The 18,731-nt window shown below is 36.1% G+C and overlaps 1 long non-coding RNA gene across 3 annotated transcripts; it reads right to left on the reverse strand.

The window, feature by feature from the left end:
• Positions 1-10,819: 10,819 nt before the first annotated feature.
• LOC139152597 (uncharacterized) lies at positions 10,820-15,197 on the reverse strand. 3 transcript variants are annotated; one of them, XR_011556659.1, is made up of 4 exons: positions 15,115-15,164; positions 12,803-12,912; positions 11,977-12,142; positions 10,820-11,397 (listed from the first exon to the last, which is right to left on the reverse strand). It is a non-coding gene; the product is annotated as an uncharacterized lncRNA (long non-coding RNA). The 3 variants fall into 3 exon arrangements; XR_011556661.1 differs by having other exon boundaries at positions 12,803-12,915; positions 15,115-15,162; XR_011556660.1 differs by lacking the exon at positions 12,803-12,912 and having other exon boundaries at positions 15,115-15,197.
• Positions 15,198-18,731: the final 3,534 nt, after the last annotated feature.

Consider the following 18,731-nt stretch of genomic DNA (forward strand, 5'->3'; position numbering starts at 1 on the left):
TAATATTTTTGATCATGCGTATTCCAAATCATGTAGTTGATGCTATCGATGTCTTTGTTTGTAACTAGCAACATGCACGTATGGTGGAATATTGCCTGTGGTTCATTTTAATATACATATCATACTCGAATGACAACCTACGGCTTGTTTCAAGATTAGCCATACTCCACGACGCAAAAATACGCAGCCACTGCTAATCCTAGTATAGGTGAAACTTCTTAATACTCAAATTAAGTACCAGCATTGCGGACACTTGATATCAACGCATCATCAATCAATTATTTATTTCACCCAAACTTGTCGTTGAAGACAGCAAAACACGGTAAATTTAATTTCAACGTAGTAGTGAGTATGATATTTGCTCCAAGTAACATCTCTGTTTTCATGATTGGGATGATATTCGTAACATCTTAAATTTCTGCATTTTATCAAAAATAGACTCAAAGACGGTTGCTGTTTTTGATACTTAAATCCTCGAATGGTAAATCATATACAAAGTAAAAATATTGTTTATCTGAATCGAACAGACAGTAATTTGGAGTTTCATCTTCTCGCGACCGCCCATGAAAAACCGATCTTTCCAACAGTAAACTACTAACCATGGAATTTGTAAACATGTGTGAAAACATTTTTTTCCATATCATCTCTTATTAATAAATACTGAATGAAATATTTATATAGACGATGACGAGAAGCCATCTTCATATTTCATGAAGACCTATCGCCTATCAAGAAAGACAGCTTGACTGTCGACTAATGTTAGTGTGATAGGGTTGAAGCTTTTAAAGCAATTTAAAAATTACGACTCTGAAACTCGCTGACTCAACACACCGTGAGTTCGTCAAAGCAAAGCAATGTGGGCTATCGTGAAGACGATGACGTGAAGGGACACTAGCTTAGGGCAGTTTGGAATTTCACAGCATGTTATGTGAGTCAGTAAGTTCGTTTAAAGATATCAGACACAGCTAAATACTCTTGTGTTTATTAACTAGTGAGGTCGTGAATCAAAATTTGAGAATAGAAAAATGATTTCTTTTTTAATAAATTACTTTGTAATCATCTGAAAGTTGACGTGAAAGAGTAGGCTGTGTCGTTCAGCGCCTTGGTATGTTTTTTATATGGAATGTATTTTGAAGTAAATTATAATAATAATAATAATATAATAATAATAATAATAATAATAATAATAATAATAATAATTATTATTATTATTATTATTATTATTATTATTATTGATGTTGTTGTTGTTGTTGTTGTTCTATTGTTGCTGCTGCTGTCAAAATACGACTGAACAAACAGATAAGCAAACAAATAAGCACATAAACAAACTTACAAAAACTATAACATATGTGCATAGAAGACCTACTGTTAGACTTCAAATTGATGAACAGCATCACTTTGCCATGAAAGAGTCCGCCTCTCGTAAAGGATCACGTTAGTTGTTTTTGGAATTCTCACAGCTGCTACACTCAACTCTACTGTAAATACTTGTCGTATGCTTTTTATTGTCAGACATTAGCCTGAAGGTCATGTCGTTTCATATTAAAACTGATTGATTAGTATGGCATATATATATATATATATATATATATATATATATATATATATATATATATATATATATATATATACAGTTGCTTCAAGTACAAATAATTCTTCCTTAAATTTCACGCATAGTTCAATCTACAGACAGAAGATTTAGACAGAATCCTTTTTACTTCTGTCTGAAGATTGTAGGATGCATGAAACTTTAGTAAAATATATTATCACTTTGTACCTAAAGTAATTTATGTTAATATATAAATATATATATATATATATATATATATATATATATATATATATATATATATATATATATATATATATATATATATATATATATATATATATATATATATATAGAAGAAACTTGGGTTGAAACACACTACCACACCTGGTTGTTAGGTTCCAAACGTATTTATTATACCTCAAACACAACGTTTCACTCTAAATTTAGAGCTTCTTCAGTGTTTTCTACAATAAAAAGTACGAACATGAAAATTACAATGGTTGAATTGTGTAGGAAAACGAGCAATGTAGAGTTATAAGTCTGTGAAAATCTGGAAATGTACATGAATGACAGGAGAGACTAAAAAATTACAATGGTTGAATTGTATAGAAAAACGAGCAATGTGGAGTTACAAGTATCTGAAAATCTGTAAATGTACATAATGATACTTGTAACTCCACATTGCTCGTTTTTCTATACAATTCAACCATTGTAATTTTTTAGTCTCTCCTGTCATTCATGTACATTTCCAGATTTTCACAGACTTATAACTCTACATTGCTCGTTTTCCTACACAATTCAACCATTGTAATTTTCATGTTCGTACTTTTTATTGTAGAAAACACCTGAAGAAGCTCTAAATTTAGAGTGAAACGTTGTGTTTGAGGTATAATAAATACGTTTGGAACCTAACAACCGGTGTGGTAGTGTGTTTAAACCCAAGTTTCTTCTATCTTCACCCCATTCCACGCTCCACTGGGGATCACCTGAATTCCTACAGTTTCTTATATAATATATATATATATATATATATATATATATAATATATATATATATATATATATATATATATATATATATATATATATATATATATATATATATATATATATATATATATATATATATGGATCTTCTGTCAAAAGTGACCCTCCCCAAAATAAGTTTATAAAAACTGATCCTCCGTCCAATTCTCCTGGCTTACCCCGCTGTAATTACTGACGGCTCCCTAAAAAATAACCGCGGTGCTCGCGACATACACGTACAGGGCTATATGTACACACTTTATCTGCCTACACTGAAACCATATACTTACCAGACAAATCTATTAGCCGGGCCCTAATCGACTGATCATGAACACCTGTGATCACAGCCTATCATGGTTGCAATTTTTTTATGGAAGGACAACTATCACACTTACATTTTAAAGGAAGGACAACGATCATTTTTTTGCAGTTAAATTGCCTTAAATGATGGGCCAATGCTTTAAAGAAGAGAAACTTTCACATCGTGTGTCGTGTTTGCCTGATTTCTTTTACCAGAGTAAAGGGAGCTTTCAGTTTTTTTGGAGGGCTGTTCTGGGGAAAGATGGAATGGAGGGTATTTCTTAAAAACCTACCCTTGGGGAGGGTGATATATTGCAAACTTAGCCCGGGGGGAGGGGGGAGATCACATTTTACATTTGCAAATTCTATAATGAAAACAAATTTTCAATGTATTGTTTTCAGAATTCATAAACGTTTCATAATGATCTAATAACAAGAATTGCAATAGGTGTCCCGTATTACATACATCCCATAGATGAATACATAAATGTGTAAACTATGAATGGAACACTAGCATGGTGTGTGTTTATCTATCTATCTGTCTATCTAGCAATCAACATGATATATGATAAACGAGTATATGTAATATATACATACACATTAACATCTGCACCTAAAATTGGAGCTAATAAAGGCTTTATGCACACAGATGACATTAGTCACCACGCAAGGCTAAATTCAAATATAAGAGAAGGATGATTGAAAGTGGGTTTATATGCATAAATTGTATCACATTTCATCCAAAAATGTCTGTATTCCCCCAAATTAAACAAGCTAAATCTGTGCATTTATATATGCAATATCATTCGTATGAATGTACTTGACTAGAGTAGGTTGGCTAGACGAGCATTTGTGTTTTAACATATGTGATATTGCTGTCAGTTTCCAATTCAAAAATAGCTGTGTCTGTGCATTTATGTATCCTTTATTATTTATATTATATTAATGTACTTGACTAGAGTAGGTTAGAAGTGCTTATGTTTACAACAACTATGGTATTAGAATTTGGGAGTCTACTGCGTAAACTATTAATATTTCCCCCATACTTAACTAGCTATATCTGCATCTTACATGTGTTTTACAATTGATATGAACGTACCAGACTCGAGTAGGCAGATTAAAAGTGGATAGGTGAACAAAATGTGTAATCTTGGAATGCTAACCAATAACTACACATGGTAACCCAGTGGTCAAAAACACATATATGAAAAGGTAATGTTTGTTCCATATGGGTTAATGGTAAGAGTAGAATCTTTTCAGTAAGAGCAAGACCTATCATATTATGAAAAGACTAGGTCAAATTCTAAAGTATGGCCGGACGACGGGGATGTGAACATAGGGTAAGCATGGTAGTTTATGGGGCAGAGCGGTTATGGTATAAGGTCATACACGCATTTCAAGCTTTCAGATTTGGAAGATGGGGAAGGTCATATTTTACGAATTTAAAAGGGGGAGGATCACATTGTAGAAGAGTACCTCATGGAAAGGGTCACATTTATATGATTGACTACCCCTGATTTCCCTCAGCCCACCCCTTATAATAACTTAAAAGCTTCCTTATGTACAGCCAAAAATTAAAATAAGGTGCAGTTGAAGCTATCGTTACCTTGAATTTAATCGACAGCACACGGTCACTTGCCAGGCAACTGACTGTGCGATCGACTCAATTGCTAAAAACCATCGACTATTACCAGCCTAATTAACGCTGTAAATTACCAAGGCAAATGACCAATCCCCTGGCAAGGCTATTGGATTTCAGCGAGGCTGATCTCCCTTCATTTCTGATTGACGTTGTCTTCAGAGACCTGAGTTCCGCGCAGCGACCACCTGATTTGTAGTTCACATCTAATCAATGATAATGGTGGATGCACTCTGCCCCAGCAACTGACAGCAGCAACCCGAGATTCCATAGACAAGACATTCATTTAAAATGAGACAGCAAAGCCATACAAAATAAATGACTTGTTCCTCGGAATTTTCCCTCTCTGCGCTTGCTAATTTGTCTTTATTTCAAACTGGTTCTTCTGCATTGTTCTCATGGTTTACTTCATCGAATTTAATTCAGTCTCTTTCCCAGCAAGCATAAATTCAATATAGTGTTGTTGAACCCTAAGCTGTGACTTGTCTGGTTCAATGGAAACTATTTCATGCTTCATCGCGACACCTGAATTCATTTCATTTCGCTGAGACGATTTTACAGTGCATGGCAGTCTCTTAGATGATAATATGAAATCACTCAGAGTACAGTTGGTGTCAGACTAGTGTGTAAAATGTGTCGAGACACCGGTGTACAGACCACAAGATGAATGCAAAACTTAAAAACCCCTAGGCTTAAGGAAGTTTATTGGAAAATAGTTGTATTTTCCTGCTGTTTAAGCATTTTTATTGCTCATCCCCCCATTTTCTTATTATACTCCGAAAATCATATTTAACGGCTTTAATAGCAATGATCGCTTCGTAGACACCACAAGAATATGTCATATGTATTATTATTGTTGTTGTTGTTGTTGTTGACATTTAAATTCCAGTCATCAACATAAATATGGCTGTGGTACAGTCGATTTTTAAGCAGAAAACATATTGTTTCCGATGTAAGTGGCTTTTCGTAATTTGCATGACTACTGATATTGCAGTGTTCTAAACGGTCTAATAGGTTTCACATTTCATTTAGTACAAAAGTACGATTTAATTCACAATCGTTAGAGGAAAACTGTGTTCGATAGCTTTCAAATATTCATAGTTTCAGTCGCTTTCAACTTTCCTTTGCACTTTTTAAAAGTGTATTTAATATCCTGTACAAAAAGTATGAGAATAGCTATCCCATATTGCTATCAAATTACTGAAATGTTTCTTCAATTTTCATCATAGTTGTGTAAAAAAATCACAGTTTGGCTATATCAGCTGCAAGTTTGCTGGTGAAAAGGGAATTCATGCCAGTGTGTGTCTATCGTCAGCTCAACTAAAACTTCAAAACTTTTCTTTTTTTTACACCAGCACTCGGTTTCCTTGTTAGTCCCCACGGACACCGTCCGGGGGGACTTATAGGTTTGGTCATGTCCGTGCGTGCGTCCGTGCGTCCGTGCGTGCGTGCGTCCGTCCGTTCACGCAGATATCTCAGAGATGCCTGGAGTGATTTCATTCAAACTTGGTACAAGGATTACTTCATATGTCATACAGATGCACGTTGATTTGTTTTGTGATACGATCCAATATGGCTGCCAGGCGGCCATTTTATTACAATTTTTTCATGTACAGAGCCATAACTCAGGCATATCTCAACCGATTTTATTCAAAGTTGGTAAAAGGACATTGACCAATGTCATAGATATGCACGTCAGTTTGTTATGTGATACGATCCAATATGGCCGCCAGGCGGCCATTTTATTACGATTTTTTCATGTACAGAGCCATAACTCTGGCATATCTCAACCAATTTTTTTGAAAGTTGGTACAAGGACATTGACCAATGTCATAGATATGCACGTCAATTTTTTTTTTGTGATACGATCCAATATGGCCGCCAGGCGGCCATTTTGCTACGATTTTTTTTATGTACAGAGCCAGAACTCAGACATATCTCAACCGATTTTATTCAAAGTTGGTACAAGGACATTAACCCATGTCATACATATGTACGTCAATTTGTTTGATGATATGGTCCAATATGGCTACATGGCAGCCATTTTGTTACAAGTTTTTCACGTCCTTAGCCAAAACTTGGGCATGTCTCGTATGATTTTATTCAAACTTGGTACAAGGACATTGACCTGTGTCATACATATGCACATCGATTTGTTTTGTGATACAATCCAATATGGCCGCCTTGTGGCCATTTTGTTACGATTTTTTCATGTCCGGAACCATAACTCAAACATGTATCAAGCGAATTCATTCAAAGTTGGTACAAGGACATTTACTTATTTATACATATGTATGTCGATTGGTTTCACGAGATGGTCCGATATGGCCACATGATGGCAATTTTGTTATGGTTGTTTCATGTCGAGAGCCACAACTCTGGCAAGTCTCAACTGATCTTATTCAAAGTTGGTACATGGACATTGACTTATGTCATACATATACGTGTTGATTTTTTAAACAGTAAGATCAAATATCACTGCATGGCTGTGATTTTGTTACAATTTTCTAATTTACAGAGCCATAACTCAGACATATTTCCCCCAGTACCGTTCAAAGTTGGTACAAGGACATGGACATTGACCTATTTCATACATGAGCTCGTCACTTTGTTTCACGTCATGTAGCAGTAACATGTCAATTATTGAAGTTTCGTAAGTAGGCTGATATGTCAAGAAATAGTGCATCAAATTTCATGAAACTTTGTACAGATGTTAAGCTCACATTGCTTTAACATTGAAAATACATTTATCAGTGTCATTTAATTAATTTGTAATTGCATATGTAATGAACTTTCCTAATTAGAGTGATATAGCCACAAATTAATACAATGTCAAATTTGATGAAACTTGATACAGATGTTGATCTCATAGTGTTGTAAATACTTCATCAAACTTTATGAAATATGGTACCAGTGATAATCTGTTAAGTGTTAGGATTGTATGCAAAATTGTTTTGCAACATCCTCTTCAATTATTCCTAGTTGACTCATTTTATGAACTTTAGGATGGTGGCCTACATTGGTTTTATGTTTTCATCACCATGGAACTCATCCTTGGCCATTGAGCGCCATCTGTATCGCAGTATTTTTATCACAGACCAAATTAATGAAGAGGACTCTATCCTCTCTGAGGACATGTAATCAAAGTACCCATTAACAAGTGGGGACTGTGTCATCAACGATGACTTGTTTAAGCGTAAGAGCCTTTGCAATTGGAGAAATCGGACGTGTTGGTTTTCGAATATCAAAAGTGCTTTAGGTCTCATCTAGTTCCATAAGCGGTTGTAGTGTGACTAGTACTTAGCCCTTACTGAGCAATCATACTTTGACAAGTGTTGTAGGCATGATCTCAGTGCGTGCAGGACTTTCACTTTAGTACTGAAGACAGTGTACTCTCTGAATTTCCATCCCTATGTCAGCGAAACTGCACATTAAATCGGCATAAGTGGGTGTCATAAATGTGACTGCCACATCCATTTTAGCAATTGGAAGTACGCTCAGTTTCCAAGATACATTCCGTATTCCGTCGATCGAAAGTTGTACTTAGTTTGAAGTTCGCACACTTTACATCGACTAACTATTTTAAATTTATATGATGGATGGGTTTAATATCAAAAGATCGTAATATATACTCGTAACTGTTCGAAGTTAGACACGGGGTGAACGTAAAAGTTGTTGAAAAGAGGTGAGGCTTTAGTTTATTAACAGTTTTCATTCATACGCTTAAAAAAATAAAGAAAACCAACAGAACAATGATTAAGTGATGACGGAAAGGAACTCGAGTAAGATCATTTGAAACTGGTCCCATAATTTTATTTAGAAGATAATCAACACAGCCACACACTCTCTCTTAGTTCCAATCTACCGTTTTAAAAGAGCATTTATTTATTTATTCACTCATTCCTTCATTCCTTCCATCATTTATTTATTTATTTATTTGTGAGTAGAACATCCGCCAAAAACGTTTAACCTCTAGAGACTACACAACCATCACCTATGGTGGCCGAGCATTTTTATACGCTGCACCTAAACTGTGGAACGCACTACCAGTCGACATCAGAGAATCCTCAAACTTGGAAACTTTCAAAAGGAAACTGAAAACGCGATAGTCCTCCAGAGCATACAGTGTGGTACAGAAACTGAGCAACATAGAGCAAAAATGGTGTTTGAATTTTGACGCGATATCAACTTTGCTGACTGACTGACTGATTGAGAACATTATCTTCATGTTTCTCTCAAAGACGAGGTTATATATGTAGTTTACATCTGCTCATCTTCATTTGCGGTTCACGTTGCAGAAAGAGATAAAAACAAGTAGAAAATAAAGTTCGATGTAATACGTCCTTTACAAGATACCTGAAGTGAACTACCAATATTGACTTTTCTGTCAATTCCGCTTAATAAACATGGCTGGTTATCAAATGAACTGAAAAAATAACGAGTTAAGAAGTGTACTGTTTCCTTCAGATACAGAGGGACTCACTTAATTGTGACGTCTACACTCTGAATCATGCATAACATGTCAGTGATAGTTGGTTTTGCAATTCCGCTGCTAAATGTTTAAACACTATGTCGAACAACTTTGACAACCTTTTGCTTGACACATGCATTGCATACTTACAACGCTCTTTATCGGAGAATCACCAACAAGTCCTCACCGTGTACTAACCTTTAGTTTGCTCGATGCATGTTGTCAAAGTTCACCGACAGGTGGCGGTATATATTCCCCTAGCCAGAAGACAACAGGACGTACAGCGGAGTGCTCACACCATTCAGGAGAAACACACTCTTAGCTGAGAATGTGTTATAAACCGATCTCAAAATATCCCCCGTTTTCCAAGTTTTCTTTGAACAGCACCCGTTAAGACAGAAAAGTGTATAACACTGTCATGTGTCGAAAGTGGCATGTAAATCCAAACGTTTAAACATCAATTAAACATCATCATTGCAATTATATAATGAAACACGTTAGCATTTTCAGTTCATATCTGTTTTTTATGGCGGCCGAGACCTTACTTTAAACTAGCCAAAATCTGGCCTGGATTACTATGTACACACTGATTCTACGCCATAATGACGTGGTCTATTTTCACACTGAGATATAAGGAATCGACCGAGAAATCGTTACAGTGAGTGGATGATTTAAAATGGGAAAAATAAATTGGAAGGGAAAAAATGTTAAAACAGATTCTACGTCTAAGCTGTATTTGCGAAAAAGATGTTCACTGGCCTGGTATCTGAAAACAAGGGAATCCTGGTGAAAGGTTTGCTGCCATTCGAACGCTGCTATCTCCCTGGGAAACATACATATCGTACTCGGAACGCGGAAAAATTGGTGTCCTGATTCTGACCACCACTCTAAAGATATAATAACCTCGACCCAATTGTAGAGATTTCGAGAAACTATAACTTATGAAACCTAACCTTGCCAACATCAAGTGAAATCACGATTACTTGCTTTCAAAGCACATTCACGGTCAAGTCAGTCACACCTAGTCGACTAATCAGTTACTCTAATCCTAATCCTTACGTCCTGGAATAGTCTTGCCCCACTTTTCCGTTTTCCCTAAATCTGCCTAAACCTGATCCTTGATCGATAAAGAACGGGCGACAATATCATCCTGGCGGTAACATGGTAAACGTCACACATCCTTATGTGAACTCACAGTGCAATGATGAAGTCAAAAGTATCTTGTTGTAACCAACACTTTGACGAGACGTCAGTTGCAATCACCATTTTGGAAATGCTCAAACACTTAGTAAAGACATTGTGCATGAGTTGCCTAAATGAATCTGCAGAGATAATCTGAAAATAGCGTTTTTTAATCGAGTTTTGTGATGTCCATAAAATAAAATTTAAATATTTTAATACTCCCCGATGTGTAGCTGTGCATGGTCTGTGACCACTGTACTGATAAAGGTGGCCGAAATAGATGCATTGCTATCGGTGATATTGATGAAAGAATATTTTAATGATTATGTCAACAGACGATGACACACTCAGAGTCATAAAGCATAAATCCGATGAGTAGGGTTTTTAAAAGAATTAATTTCAAAACAAATTTAGTCTCAACCTGTCGACCGAGGGACTACTTTATATGCTTAAACATTCAATAGTATAGATATTTGATCATATCAAAAATATTATATAGACACAATGCTGATGATAATCTACCTACCTTCACACATACATACATACATACACACACACATACATACATACACACACATACATACATACATACATACATACATACATACATACATACATACATACATACAAATATACAAGTAGACCTTAAATAAATTCAATATGATGTATATTTCTCTAACTGCAAATACAAAAGCAAAGCAGAGAATAAAAGTATGTTAGAAATATATTGGTATGACATGCCAGTTAAATAGTGTTGAACAGAAAAAGTGAGGGGAAGGTTGTTACACTAAAGAACAATGATTGAAACAAGTCATTTCTAGAATTTAATTTCCTTGAATTGCATTTTGCAGCACTATATCTCAAAATATTTCAAAATTTTGACTTTTTGAAGTGTTTTCCCTTAATTGCGCTAGACTCTACGTATATATCAAGAGTTGTCGGAAGTTATTTTATTGCTCAATCAATCTTATCAACAAGTCGGGTTAATTCCAAATCGACGTCTGACGATACCGTTACAGCACATACTGAAGCTTGCATCGTATTCTTCACTGCCACAACACGCTGGTGTGAGTTTCGCGCCTTTCCTGACGACGTTTTTACCGCAGCACATTTCAAAGGTTGAGTCATACCCTCGTGATCCGCAACACGCCGGTGAAAGTTTCCCGCTTTTACGGACGATGCTGTTACCACAGCACATGCTGAACGCTGGGTGATATGGACCGCATCCCTGTTGAAATAAAGTATGATGGCTGGTACACTCAATGCGTCATAGGTCTTACAAGAAAACGGTTAACCTGTTTCTATTTTACTGACATTCTGAAGAAAAACTGGCAACGGGACTTTGATCATTATTGTAGATCTAAACTTGAAGAGAAGAATATCCGTGTACCTTTGATGTGTGATTCTCTTAACTTTTGGTGATTTTTTCCTTCATTATTTTTATTTTTGTCAAATGCAAGTTCTGTTCCGTTCCCCAAAGTATGTTGAAATCCAGTTATTCAGCCTATCAACGCAGCTTCCATGCATGTCGTTAATTGCATTGTTATTATTTCAATTTGCATCCCTGTCCAGACCAGGATTCACTTGTCAACAGTAGTAATGCAGATGTACCAGCTGAGTAACATGCTAAATACTGTGTATCTCAACATGCTTCGGAGAGTAAAACAAGAAACCATGGTTGTTGACATCAAAAACAAAAATTGTGAAGGAAAAACTACACAAAGTTACAGCTACTTGTTCTTCAATGCAGTCGGGCCTATTTTTATGATGCGGCCTTCTTCGGGATATGCATTACTGTTTAACTTACTCTAGGAGGGTTGCCACCACCAGTGGGAGGGGATCTTGTAGATGACTGGCTTCCTCCTAAGCGCCAAGTCCAAGCGTCCGTATTCACGAAACTGTCAACTAGCACTGACAAAATTATCAGCGCCACTAATTTCGTATTCATGTTGTCTGTTTCCAATAGTTGAAATCTGTGGAAGAAAATATTGGCATTTGAATCGCAAATATTGCCGAGTGGTGCATGAACTGAGATCAGTCAAAGGGTCAAAGTCAAAAAGTTTGTGTTAAAGGAAGGGAGCCTTCAGTAATTACAGGGGATGGGCGGGGGATTCATCTTTAATGAAAAATGTGACCCTCCCCACTATTACCGTGTCTAAAGTGTGACCATCCCTGTCCCTCCCCAAACCACAGCAGTATTTTCCCAAGGGATTTCTGAAACAGTATCAGCTAATTTATATAGCAATTGGTTGTTATGTAATTTAGGGACACAAATTACAGTTTTGGGAGGTAGGGTGGCAATTTATCATGCAAGCATTTTTTGAGGGACGTGATATTTCATGCACTTGCGGGAGGGTCACTATATTTTGCGCAAATATAAGAAGGCAAGATATGGCTGATATAATGTTTTACCCAAAATGTCAAATCATAATGCATGGGAGTCTATCAGGCAAACTATTGACACAAAACAAGCTATATCTGCGCGCGCACACACACACAAACAAACACCCCCCCCCAACACACACACTTTTATCAGAAGTTTATATAATATATATATATATATATATATATATATATATATATATATATATATATATATATATATATATATATATATATATATATATATTTACCACTATAAACCAGTTTACATTCCCACTACAAATTTGTTTCGTATAGTCTGCAAAGGCTGGCTACACTCGTCGGGTGGTTGTATTTTTTTCTTCTCAATTTCCTTTTTTTTCTTCTTCAACCAACAAGAACGCGCGCGCGCAGAAAAAAAATGAAAACAACATAGTTATTAATGCATGCAGAGTTGAATGTACAGCAGTGTTGCTTTAGTATTTTGTATAGCAACAGTTCTGTGGTTTGACTTTTAGTGCAGCAATGCAGAGTTTTGTCAGCTTAACATAACAGTAACATATGTATACAGTTCTGAATGGAATGTTAGTGTCAGTTATTTTGTTTACAGTTCTGATTTATACAGCACTGTGTTGTGCACTATGGTCACGTATTTTTGCGTTTGTTTTATTTCCTCATGAGCAGAAAAAAAAGGTTGACGCGGCAGGTCTGAAATGATGCGCGCGAGGATGAGAAACAAACTTTTTATTTTTCTTGGCCTAAAGGACGTCAACGAAACCAAACGCTATGGGTGTGTTCACAGTCAGAAGTGATTGAATACAAGCCTTACGACCAAAATGACGCATAGGAGTTGATCCGCTTATATTTTTTGCAAATTTAACCCAAGAACATGCGACTGTGGGTGTGTTACTACGTAGACTCTAAAAAGAGATGATCCTTTTACAAGTAAAAAACATTGTCATGAATTTGTGGGAAAAGCCCTACCAGTTTCGTAAAATCGTAAAAGAAATCAGAAATATCTGTGAAACGTTCACTTACTTAGTCGGAAATTGCCAAAGTCGTTCTTTGAAACCTTAACATGAATCAATGCACAGATTGTAGTCGGTATAATTGGGTCGGTGACCCGTGCTGCGAACTCTGCATGTTATGTTCACATGTCAATCAAGCCTTAATGGCCATAAAACGGGGTGTCGTGTATACTGAAATGGTTGGCACTGCGGGGCATGAGCAATGCAGGGGCGCTCGTTAGTTAGACTGGCTAGTCTGCTTGATCGAGGCTGGGGCATCCAATATATGCTAAATTCATACTCTACTGTACATGGGACGCCCCGGCCTATGTCACACATAACTCATACATGTACAGTGACTTTATCGAGTGCTGGTACGCAGAAGGGGAGTTCAACCCGGATGAAATACTATCTCGGTTTTAGTGATATCAGTGTTTCATGATTAAGATTTATTATTTTTAAAAAATACGAAAATAGTATCATATTTTTAGAATAATCACTCCTAGTTCGCCTGTGGTTTTATTAGTGACGTTGATGATATATTTCTACTCTTGAGATAGTATGCGCCTCGAAAGTGAAAGACTTTAACTTTTGCTCATATTTTCCTTACGGAATCTTTCAACCATTCTCTTTCAAAATCAAGAATAAAAATCGGGGATACCGTACAAATTTTGATACTAGAGAAACAAGATTTACAGATATTTAAAATTGAAAATGGCTGCCATGCCTGTGTTAACTCTATGGAGAAAAATATGATATTCTAATTTCGAAAAACTAAGCCGGCTAAAAGTTTTCTTTCGCCTAGAGTTTTAAAATGAACCCCCGCAAGTGGTATATCAGAAAAGAATTGTAAAATTTTGAGAGTCTGAATATCTGTCCCCGAGGCGCGTTTTACCTAGATATCAAACAGACTCCTGAGAATCTACTCGGAAAAGTTGGACCGAGATCCCAACAGCCCTGTTGTATAAATCTTAAATCGTCAGAAGAAGATATACAGCTATTCAAGAAAACGATGCGCCCAAAATATAGTGAATTTCAATGGCGAATAGCTAATGTTTATGATTTCATACAGTATCTGTACGACGTTTTCCGGTTTCTACCAGTGAGAATTGTACTATGCACAAATTATTGGTTCTATATAAAATAATATAGGGTTATTCACTCACTCACTGAGCCCGAGTCCATACAGGGCCGTATTTTGTGTATAACCCTATTATTATACACCTCCCTCCATTAATCGTCCGTATAAACTAATTCTATGGTAAATTTTGAGAGATGCGGCACGCGCGATATGAGTGGAACGCGCGCGATTGTTGAAATAAAATTGCTACAAACCCCAAACAGGCGCGTCGCGCGTCTCCCGTATTCGGGACTCCGCGTACTATACAAATTACGGAAAGTTATTGGACGGTCAAACTCCCATAGGTTACGGCAGTAGGTGTATAATAATTAATAATACTGACAAATAGTTTAAGTGATTGCGGTTGGATCTGAACTTATTTTAAAATATTGTTTTTTCATTAGTGATGTTGGCATGGCTCCGATACTTTCAAATGTAATTTGAAATTATCACGTACCTTCCAGACAGCAAACTGTAATCCCTCCGATGTCCTATCAGATTTAAAGTCCACGCAGGTTGGAACATCGCTTTTCATACCTTTCGATACAATAAAAAGAGGAAATATTGGCTTCGTGTTCAACTTCTCCAAAGGACAGAAAAGGCAATTCTGCGAAATGGGGGACATAATCGTACCACTGTTTGGACAACTGCCAACGTCGACTGTAATTGAAAGTGACACTCATTGTGTGAAGACCTGGATTAGCCATTCTGTGAGGCCTTACCAGTGCGTGCGTGCGTGCATGCGTGTGTGTGTGTTTGTTTGTGTGTGTGTGTGTTTGTGTGTGATGTAAAACGTTTTAAAGAGCTGCCTTTTGATTTATTGTCCAATTTAAAAAAAGACATGTTGTCACATCAGCATGTTATTTAGAAAGTATGTTATTTGGAAAGTTCGCACTCTATTATTTTTAAGATCAAGAAGAAAGTTTCCTTTCGAATCTAAAATCCATGTTAAGGTAAATTTCTTCATAAATTTCTGGTTGGAAAAACTTGCTTTCTGTACCATTCAATACAATAAAAAGGGGAAATATTGACTTAATGTTTAACTTCTCCAAAGGACAAGAAAAGGCAATTCTGCGAAGTGGGGAATATAAGCATACCACTGTTTGAACAACTGCCCACGTTGACCGTTATTGGAAGTAACACTCTTTGTGTAAAGACCTAGATTAGCCATACTATAAGGTCGTGCCAGTGCGTGCGTGTGTGTGCTTGCGTGCGTGCGTGCGTGTATATGTGTGTGCGTGTGTGTGTGTGTGTGTATGTGTGTGTGTGTGATGTAAAACGTTTAAACAGTTCCCTTTTGATCTATTATCCTATTTAAAAAAGACATGTCGCATCTGCATCTTATTTGGACAGTATGTTATTTAGAAAGTTCGCACTCAATTAATTTTCATTTTAGGTCAAGAAGAAAGTTTCACTTTCGAATTTAAAAGTGATGTTAAGGTCTATTTCTTCATAAACTTCTGGTTGAAAAAACGTGCTTTTTTATCTTTCAATACAATAAAAAGAGGAAATATTGACTTCATGTTTAACTTCTCCAAAGGACAAGAAATGCAATTCTGCGAAGGGGAGGGGAATATAAGCATACCACTGTTTGGACAACAGCCAACGTCGACTGTCATTGAAAGTGACACTCTTTACGTGAAGACCTAGATTAGCCATTCTAGGTCGTCCGTGCGTGTATGTATGTATGTATGTATGTATGTATGTATGTATGTATGTATGTATGTATGTATGTGTGTATGTGTGTATGTGTGTATGTATGTATGTATGTATGTATGTATGTATGTATGTATGTATGTATGTATGTATGTATGTATGTATGTATGTATGTATGTCTGTATGTATGTATGTATGTATGTATGTATGTATGTATGTATGTATGTATGTATGTATGTATGTATGTATGTATGTATGTATGTATGTATGTATGTATGTATGTGTGTATGTATGTGTGTATGTATGTATGTATGTATGTATGTATGTATGTATGTATGTATGTATGTATGTATGTATGTATGTATGTGTGTATGTATGTATGTATGTATGTATGTATGTATGTATGTATGTATGTATGTGTGTATGTGTTTGTGTGTTTGCGTGTGATGTAAAACGTTTAACGAGTTGCCTTTGATTCATTGTCCAATTTGAAACAGACATGTTGTCACATCTGTACGTTAGTTAGAAAGTTTTCACTCGGTTAATTTTTAGGTCAAGAAGAAAGTTTTCTTTCTAATTTAAAAGTGATGTTAAGGTCAATTTCTTCATAAATTTTCGGTCGAAAAAAATGTTCATCAAATTGACAGTTTATGAGTTGGCAGTGAACTTAGCAGTGAACTTGTGATGAACTTTCAAAAACCCCGAAGACACACGAACTTGACAGCGGTATTAGAGTATCTTAAGCGGTGGCGTCTGTCTTCCGAGAACGCTCTCTGTCATCACCATGACAACAACTTACTGCATGGGTCTTGTGAAGATGCCGTGCTTAGAGACATGGTATTTGGCATTGCAGATTCGACATAAATATTAATGTTGTTATTTGAAACATTCAGATGCAATAAAATAAGCCTGGTCATCCACCATCTCTAATCTCGTTGATTGTCCGATGTGTTGCTTCCTCCCTGACTGCAGTGAATTGAGTCAATTTAAGGACAATAATGAATATTCGACAGGCGCTCTTGCCAATACCCTTTGACTTTGTACATGCTTATTTACTTGTTGAGTGTGTGTTTTTTTAAATCACGGTGTGATTTCTCACAGGTCATTGAGTGATGCTATGGTTTTTTGGTAGACCATCAGAGGTCAACTTTTCATTTTGGTAGGTTCCAGTCATAAAGAAACACAAAAATACACATCAAGCTAAACAAAAACTGCCAAACGTTTAGTTTATTTCTCTCATTTGGACAACTAAGTTTGACATATTGCAAGGTCGTTAACTGTATAGTTTAGTAGTATTTAGGATTTTCACATGAAGGTCATTTGCTTCATTCTCGTTGTTGGCATCTATGGCTGATGTCTAATTTCATTGAGTAAATGAAACACGATTGGAACTAATTTGGGATAATTGGATGGTGAAGTAATGTCGATTTAATCTACAAATGTAATCTCATCTGCTCTTCTTTTTATATTACACGCTTGTTTTTATGAGTATTTTGCAATATTGCAACATTCAGCTATATGTAACCTAATACGTTTGAGAAATTTGAAAAATATGAAAATCCAATTATCCAAAATTAGTTCCAATCGTGTTTTGAACAAACTCGTCACTACAGCCATAAAATGGAGGTATTTCTGAATACAAATCAGACATTGCATCAAACGAAATGTCACTTTTTTCGGTGTTGATTCCACAGTCACTATAGAATTATATATGTTTGGTAAGAAATACAATATATCTGGTTTGCCTTTCACATTTCCTGTATTTCTCTTGCTTTTAACAAAATGTGAATTCCATTTGATAGCAACATCATGAAACTCTTGTCGTAAAACAGCCATATAACAGAATCGCAGACACTCTACATGTACAGGACTGTGATCATGAAACAATCTACGATCTCTTTTCGCAGGTGTAGTACAGTATACCTATTCACCCTCGGACCGTATTTATTTTTAACCTCTCTCATGTGACTCTGAGTTCAATACAATTCCTACAAGCTACTTCCCACTGCCTTGTAATTCACTTTGTATGGTAGCAAGCACTTATTGCAAATTTGATTCTCTACCTAGACATTGTCTGTAGACTGACAACAACACCCGCAAGTTATAGATTATTCGAACTTGTAATTGTCAAAACGTGCTAGTTTTATCAGTAACAAACATTTTTTTTAAATGATAGAGGAGTATATTGGTAATACGACCCATTACTACAGAAACCAGAAACTGCTCGACTTAGCTTTAGCACATTACAAATATGGATGTTACACGTACCACTCTCAGATACTGCAACATTAAAAATGTGTACAAAGCAGGCACTTCAACCAGTATTCTTTGAAATTGTCTTCTTATGACCTTTATTTAAAATGTACCGACGTTTCGGCAAACACACAAGTTGCCTTCTTCTGGGTAAAAGCTGACAAA

Source organism: Ptychodera flava, chromosome 16 (genome assembly GCF_041260155.1).
Source record: "Ptychodera flava strain L36383 chromosome 16, AS_Pfla_20210202, whole genome shotgun sequence".
NCBI lineage: Eukaryota > Metazoa > Hemichordata > Enteropneusta > Ptychoderidae > Ptychodera > Ptychodera flava.